Below are 6,575 nucleotides of genomic sequence, written 5' to 3' on the forward strand. Positions count from 1 at the left end.
CGCTTAGTCACACGTTAAATAAGCAGTGAACGGATTTTATCGTTTTATCGCCTGGTATGTATTTTCTTTATTTACCAAGCCACCACGCTCCTTAAACAAAAGCATTTTCTTAAACAAGATCTTAAAGTACCTTAAGAAAAAAAGTCGTTGAATACATATGACAGAATTCTGTGTATTTCGCTTACCTCTACATGTTGAAGACGTCTGTGTTTACAACCACTGAGCACATATTCATATGACCCTAACACTCCCGGATTTTGTATAAGCGTAGGCGGCAAGGTCACTTTAAATGGGTCCAGTCCTATCAGATTTTCTGTCTTCCTTTCTCCACAATTTTCATTCCAAAGACTTACTTATCTTCCAATGTTTAACTTTTTTTTCAACCGTCGGTGTGTCGGTTTCCCAAGGACAAATCACACAACGAAGTGATACAAAGCTCTTCAATAGGTCTTCCCATTCATCTTCGGCGGGTCACGGAGCAGTGGAAAAATGTCATACAGCAGAAAAAGCGGAGCTCTAGATATAGAAATCGAGGTGAGGTTGAAGTTGCAACGAAAAGTACATTCAATTGGGTTTTAATTCAGCTAAGGTTTCCCAGTCCAACAATATGGGCACACAAAACATTTTCAGCCACATTTCCCGAAGTTGTCGTCATACACAGGCAGGTCTCGCCCGTAGTTCAGGAGATGAGAAAAACAGCGTCGTTCAAGCCAGCTAACAATATTTGCATAAAATCAGCTGGCACACATTAAAGAGCTCCCTCGCCAGATATCAAAACACGGGAACAACCGCCACAGATACTAGAGACACCTAGGGCTCTTTACCACTTCTTTGAATTGAGAAAATAAGTATAAACACCGTCTCTAACTGAAAGGCATTAACAGGGTTACCAACAGAACAATGTTTACTTTGAATTGGCGCGTTACTTGCAAAATGTAGCAGTCAGTACCACAACTCTACTGCAGGTTAGTTCATATAAAAGTTTTACCGCAGCGTGGAGAGTCACATTTACCGGAAGTTTGGCAAAGCCGGTCAAAATGATGAACCTGCAGCCTTGGTAACGTTGCCCCACCACCCACATGCGACGTTGAAGAGGTTGGGTTGAGGTGAGCAGATACTTTGATACGTTGGCGGCAGCTGCCCAAAGGAAAACGGAAAATGGCTCCTCTGTACATGTGAGGTCACCTTTGACTCACAACACTTTTTTTTCTTTAATTCCTTGTTCCTGACAAAATGTTTCTAAGGTAAAAAATAGCGAGTTTCATTTGATATTGCAGCAAAAGCAGTCTAAACAATTGTTAACAATTTTCAATTAAAGCAAGTATGTGGAAATTGCTTACGAACAGGTATGACAACTGCATTTTTCTAATCATTCGTAAGTCGGTAATGGTCGGGATAGCTCGTCAGCAAGAGAAAAAGAAACCGCGTTGTCAGTTACTTAAAATGTGCACACTTCCAAATGAACAGGTCAATTAAAATGCCATTTACCTGTTTGATAACCAGGGTCGTGACTACTGGTCTGGGGTGAGGGAGGAGATCGACCCCGATGACGTCATTAGAGAGGTTGGCAAAGAAGTTACTCTTGGCAAAATTTTTATCTCTGCTGCAGTTGGCATACTGTATGTGTTTTTAACATTCCTCTAAGTTATATATATAAAAAATCTTTCGTAAATACAACTTACGAAGCTATATCTATATTCCGGAGGCTAAACCTCAATCGTGATTTTCTGATGTACATTACGATGGGCTCCGCTCATAGGTGTTATCATTACGCAAGCACAATTTTTTGTTGACGCTTAATAGCAATTGATTTTATCACATTATTGAAACGCGTTTTCTCTACTGTATACTTTGCTAGCATTTGCGCACCTATATAACACATTTAAGACTACTGTTTAAAGGAAAGAGAAAGTCTTCCATTCCGTTAATAGGATTTATAAAATCCCAAAACATCGCATTTAAGCAATTCACAAGTGTCTGTACTACATATCCAATCATTAAATCGGACAATATATTATTAATACTGGAGTTAATTAATAGTTATTGGAAGGTCAACATAACAGAATATTGTCAGCTAGAAAGAACAGAAGAAACAAGTATAGGCTACATAGAAATAAAGCAAATACTAGACTGAACTGTATGAGATACAGAATCGAAAATTATGACAATCACTAGATTCGATGATAATGATAATTGATCAAAATCTGGCCTGTAAATTCAAGCAGATATATATATATATATATATATATATAATATATATATATAGATAGTCATATATATATAATATATATATATATATATATATCTATATATATATATATATATATATAAATATATATATAATTTACGTGCGAGGAAGAAACCACACTTCATGAAGACTGCACATTTATTGTACAGGCCATGTAAAAATGAAGGTTAACTGCTAAAGTTCACTCACATTGACAAGTATATTACATAAAGGCTACAGTATAAAAGTGGACGGAGTTATTAGTGCGCGTTATAATTTTTAATGTAACATACTAGATAAATAGTACCTGTTACTGAAATAAATTGCATTTGTTGAATAGCCCTGCTACATAGGCTACTCTGCTAAAAAAATTCGAACGCCCAAATCTTTTGGGGGGCTGCCGACCCCTGCCTTCTACACCTGATTAATTTCTTCCTTCCTCACACCACCATTAAGAATTATTTACTATTTTCACACGGGTATAATATTTTGTCTTTCCCCTTGACCAAACATCTTTTTAACTCCTTACCACTTTTGACCCCCATATTTCTCTGGCTTTTCAAACCTTCTCTCCCTAAATGTAGTACTACGCAAATGAGCTAGCCTGCCTCACACCTTTGACTTGCACTTATATTGAGTTTCCATATTCATTTCTGCCGAGCTGGAGGGTTGGCTTGACATTTTCTGAATGTTTTATCCCCCTTGAACTTTGTAGTACTGAAACGTCTTAAATATTCATTTTTTTTTCATATTTTGTCAAGGTAGTTTATTCCTTAGAACCGTTGCTTTCTCTTCCCTGTGATGAAAAATGCAATAGAGTAAATTGTTTCTGTTAATTTATTCTATTAAGTCGCTTTTTCCTAACAGGTGACATCATTAAGTCTTCAAGGGGTACATTTCTATATTCATCCTTCCAAGTAACCTCTGAGCATTGCTCAGGTAAGCCACTGGATTGTTTTGTTTGTTTGTAAGGTGTTTTTGCGTTGCATGGAACCAGTGGATATTCAGCAACGGGACATCCGAACCACGTCGAGAGTGAACTTCTATCACCAGAAATACACATTAACTCCTCAATGGAATGCTCGTATCTTTTAGCTGCTTTAACTTTAATATTAATGCATTTGGTGAAGCTGTGCCTACTGATGTCAAAGCTCGACATAGTTTAATATCAAATGTCTTGCGCAGTGGTAATGTTCTATGTATTGTAGTACCAGATTTGTCCACCACACACTTCTGCGATCATTAAATCATTTTAACACGCACACACACAAAGGGGTTTTTGTTCCAGCTGGAAAACAAAAGGTGGACAAATGAGGTACTATCATGGCCCACGAAGAAATAATTCTAAGCAGTTTTTACCTCCTACCTGTAGAGAATTAACAAAATTCACAGCCAAACTTTTCCCTTTACATTGAAGCCATATCAATTTACAGAATGGGACACACTAAAAAAAGCAATAACCTGGATGTTGCAACGCCAGATTGCTTAACCAAATATCAATCAACATAAGAGATGGCCAGAATAAATTGGAACAATGTTCTATCTTTCACGTTTGGCTTACGCCGTTTTCAAGCTTGCTTGAAAGTGTCTGAAAGTAAAGAAAAAGATCTTGCACTTCTTTGCTTCGCTCCCGTTTTGGCAATATATATTTAAGCCCGTTAACAAAGGATCAGTCACAAACATTTGTTCCCACTGCAGTCAGTGAGAGGACTTTTTTTTTTTAGCCTTCCAGTGCTTCCTCTGGTCCAAAGATGAGAAAGGTGAGATGGACAATGAGTGCCTGATCTTTTACAAACTCTCACCTGTCTGCCATGAATGTTATCAAGGAATTCATCCTGAAAGGACAGACAGGAGTCACAGCAAGAACGTCGTCAGGTGTCAGAGGTGTTCACCGAGACAGAAATATAAATGAGTTGTTAGTTGTAATCAAATGCTCCTGGAAGAGATTGAAGGATATATCCTCATCAACCTCAGAAGTCAGTCTCTCTTCAGGCATTACTATTTTCACAGTTCCTCAGATGGTTAATGGATCATGAAATTTGGTAATAAAGCCAAGCTTCAGCACTACTTAAGACAGAAATTAGGGAGAATTTGTTTTTATGGAGTTTTTTTTTTTTTACGTTGCATGGAACCAGTAGTTATTCAGCAACGGGACCAACGGCTTCACGTGACTTCCGAACCACATCGAAAGTGAACATCTGTCACCAGAAATACACATTCTGACCCCTCAATGGAATACTTGAGAATTGTACTCGCGGCCACCGAGGTGGCAGGCAAAGACCATAACAACAACGCCACTGAGGTGCTTAAATTTGCTTGGACAGGAAGACTAGGATGATCCAGAAAATACATATGAAGTACAATGACCTAAAGCAAACCAGAGAAAACTGAGGTTGTTAGTGTAGCAAGAACATAACAGGCAATCCATTGCTCTGCTTCATCCCAGAAACACTTAGGCCAGTCACTGAGCTGGGATGGCTTGGAAAGGAGTAAACTGGCCAAAGAGTAAAGGTGCGTCCACACGGTCGAACAATGTCCAATGGACAAACATTGTTACCAATTAACAATTGTCTGCCGATCTTTGCCTTGTGAGCAGAGTAAAATCACTGGAATACAACCTCACCTAGTACCACTGTTTGTTGCCAAATCTACTTCCATCGTTTCAACACCTGACATCAACCTGCTTTGCCTTGATATGGTAACAATGATTGTACGTCGGACATTGTTCGATGGTGTGGACGCACCTTAAGAGTAAAAAATTTCTACAGGTGTAACAAGGAAAACCTTAAGTTACACTGTTTGTTTGTATAGTGTTTTTACGTTGCATGGAACCAGTGGTTATTCAGCAACGGGACCAACGGCTTTACATGACTTCCAAACCACACCAAGAGTGAACTTCTATCACCAGAAACACACTGGAAGAATGGAATGGAATATTTAGTTTAGGGAAAAAGGCCAAGCAGTGGGCTCTATGAGGTCATTCTGACCCGAAACGGAAATTGAGAGTACGTAAAAAGGTTTCTTAGCTCATTAGCACTGTGACAGTTGTTGGGATGGGGTGGAAAGATGGAAGAAAAAGAATGTAAAAGGGGTTCCAGTTAGGCAACAGGGATGCTGTAAAGAAGCGTAAGCAATACCTACAGTGCACCGACGGCACGATCCCCCCATATGGAAGAAAGAATATGAATGGAGGTACAGTAATAGGAATGAATGGGTTGTAGTAGGGGCTGAAAGGATGCAACCACAAAAGCAGGTACCTTGAAGGTGCCAAAGAAAATGGAAGGGTGTTGTCTTCAGGGGCACTACCTCCAACTTAATAGGTTCATCCTTCCACTAAACATGAAACCAAGATACACCACATCACTCTGAGACAGGATACAATCCTGAACAAGCAAACCAAACAAGCTGAAAGAGGATGTATATGTGTGGGAGTGACTTAAAGCTCTTACTAATTGCCATGCACTTAAAACTTCCTACCAACAGATTCGGCCATAACCACTGGTTACACAATCACAACCAAGGTCAAAGGGGACCATGCTAAATTGATGAAAAATTAATCCAGCTGCAGACATACTTTAAATGGGTGCAACTAAGTTTAAACCGAATGGCAGCAGTTACTTGTTACTAATTACCAGCCTTATCACCAAGCTTCAATTACTGACCAATTTTGTGTATTCAAACAGACAAAGGTTTGTGATTTCATAGGAACAAATGCTTTTTCACCTTGTGATATTTTTGTCATTGGCAGAAATTTGTTAAATTACTATTTACCAGAACTCGATATACATTTGAGACTACAATCACACCACAATCAACCTTTATCCCTCAAGTACAGTCTTAATGAATTAATTGCAGTTTCATACATTAGAAGTCCTTAACAGTGAAATCTTTAGACCAACAAATTTCTAATATGAATTTACTTCCAAACTTGATGTACACTGTGGGTTGTATACTTGACAAGCACATAATTTAATTTGATTTTTAAGTGTTATTGTGCATTCAAGGGCATGGTTCCTGGGTTATTCATATACTCATGCATCAAGCAAGTATTGATCATGGGGCAGACAAGCACATTGCAAAGATCAAAACAATAGCATTCTTTTGGCAAATACACCTCAACCCAATTGTTGGTTTCAATCTATTTCAATTTTGATCAAACTTATATTATTCCCAACATTCCTGAGATGAAACAGCTATCGCATATTACCAGAACTCTTGAAGTATATTATTCCCAACATTCACGAGATAAAAAAAGCTAACGCACATTACCAAAACGCTCAATGTATACAAACATTAAGATGAAACACCTGATGCATGTTATCGTTCAACCATTCCCAATACTACTGCA

General features: G+C 38.4%; 1 protein-coding gene across 1 annotated transcript in view; it reads right to left on the bottom strand.

Annotated features, from left to right (window-relative positions):
- The window catches only part of LOC135222478 (uncharacterized), a 73,764-nt gene extending 73,069 nt beyond the window's left edge, over positions 1-695 (bottom strand). Inside the window, exon 1 of the mRNA XM_064260564.1 lies at positions 186-695. The gene's annotated coding sequence lies outside the window, so the exon portion shown is untranslated. The remainder of the gene's footprint in view (positions 1-185) is intronic.
- Positions 696-6,575: the final 5,880 nt, after the last annotated feature.

This window comes from Macrobrachium nipponense, chromosome 20 (genome assembly GCF_015104395.2).
Source record: "Macrobrachium nipponense isolate FS-2020 chromosome 20, ASM1510439v2, whole genome shotgun sequence".
NCBI classification, from domain to species: domain Eukaryota; kingdom Metazoa; phylum Arthropoda; class Malacostraca; order Decapoda; family Palaemonidae; genus Macrobrachium; species Macrobrachium nipponense.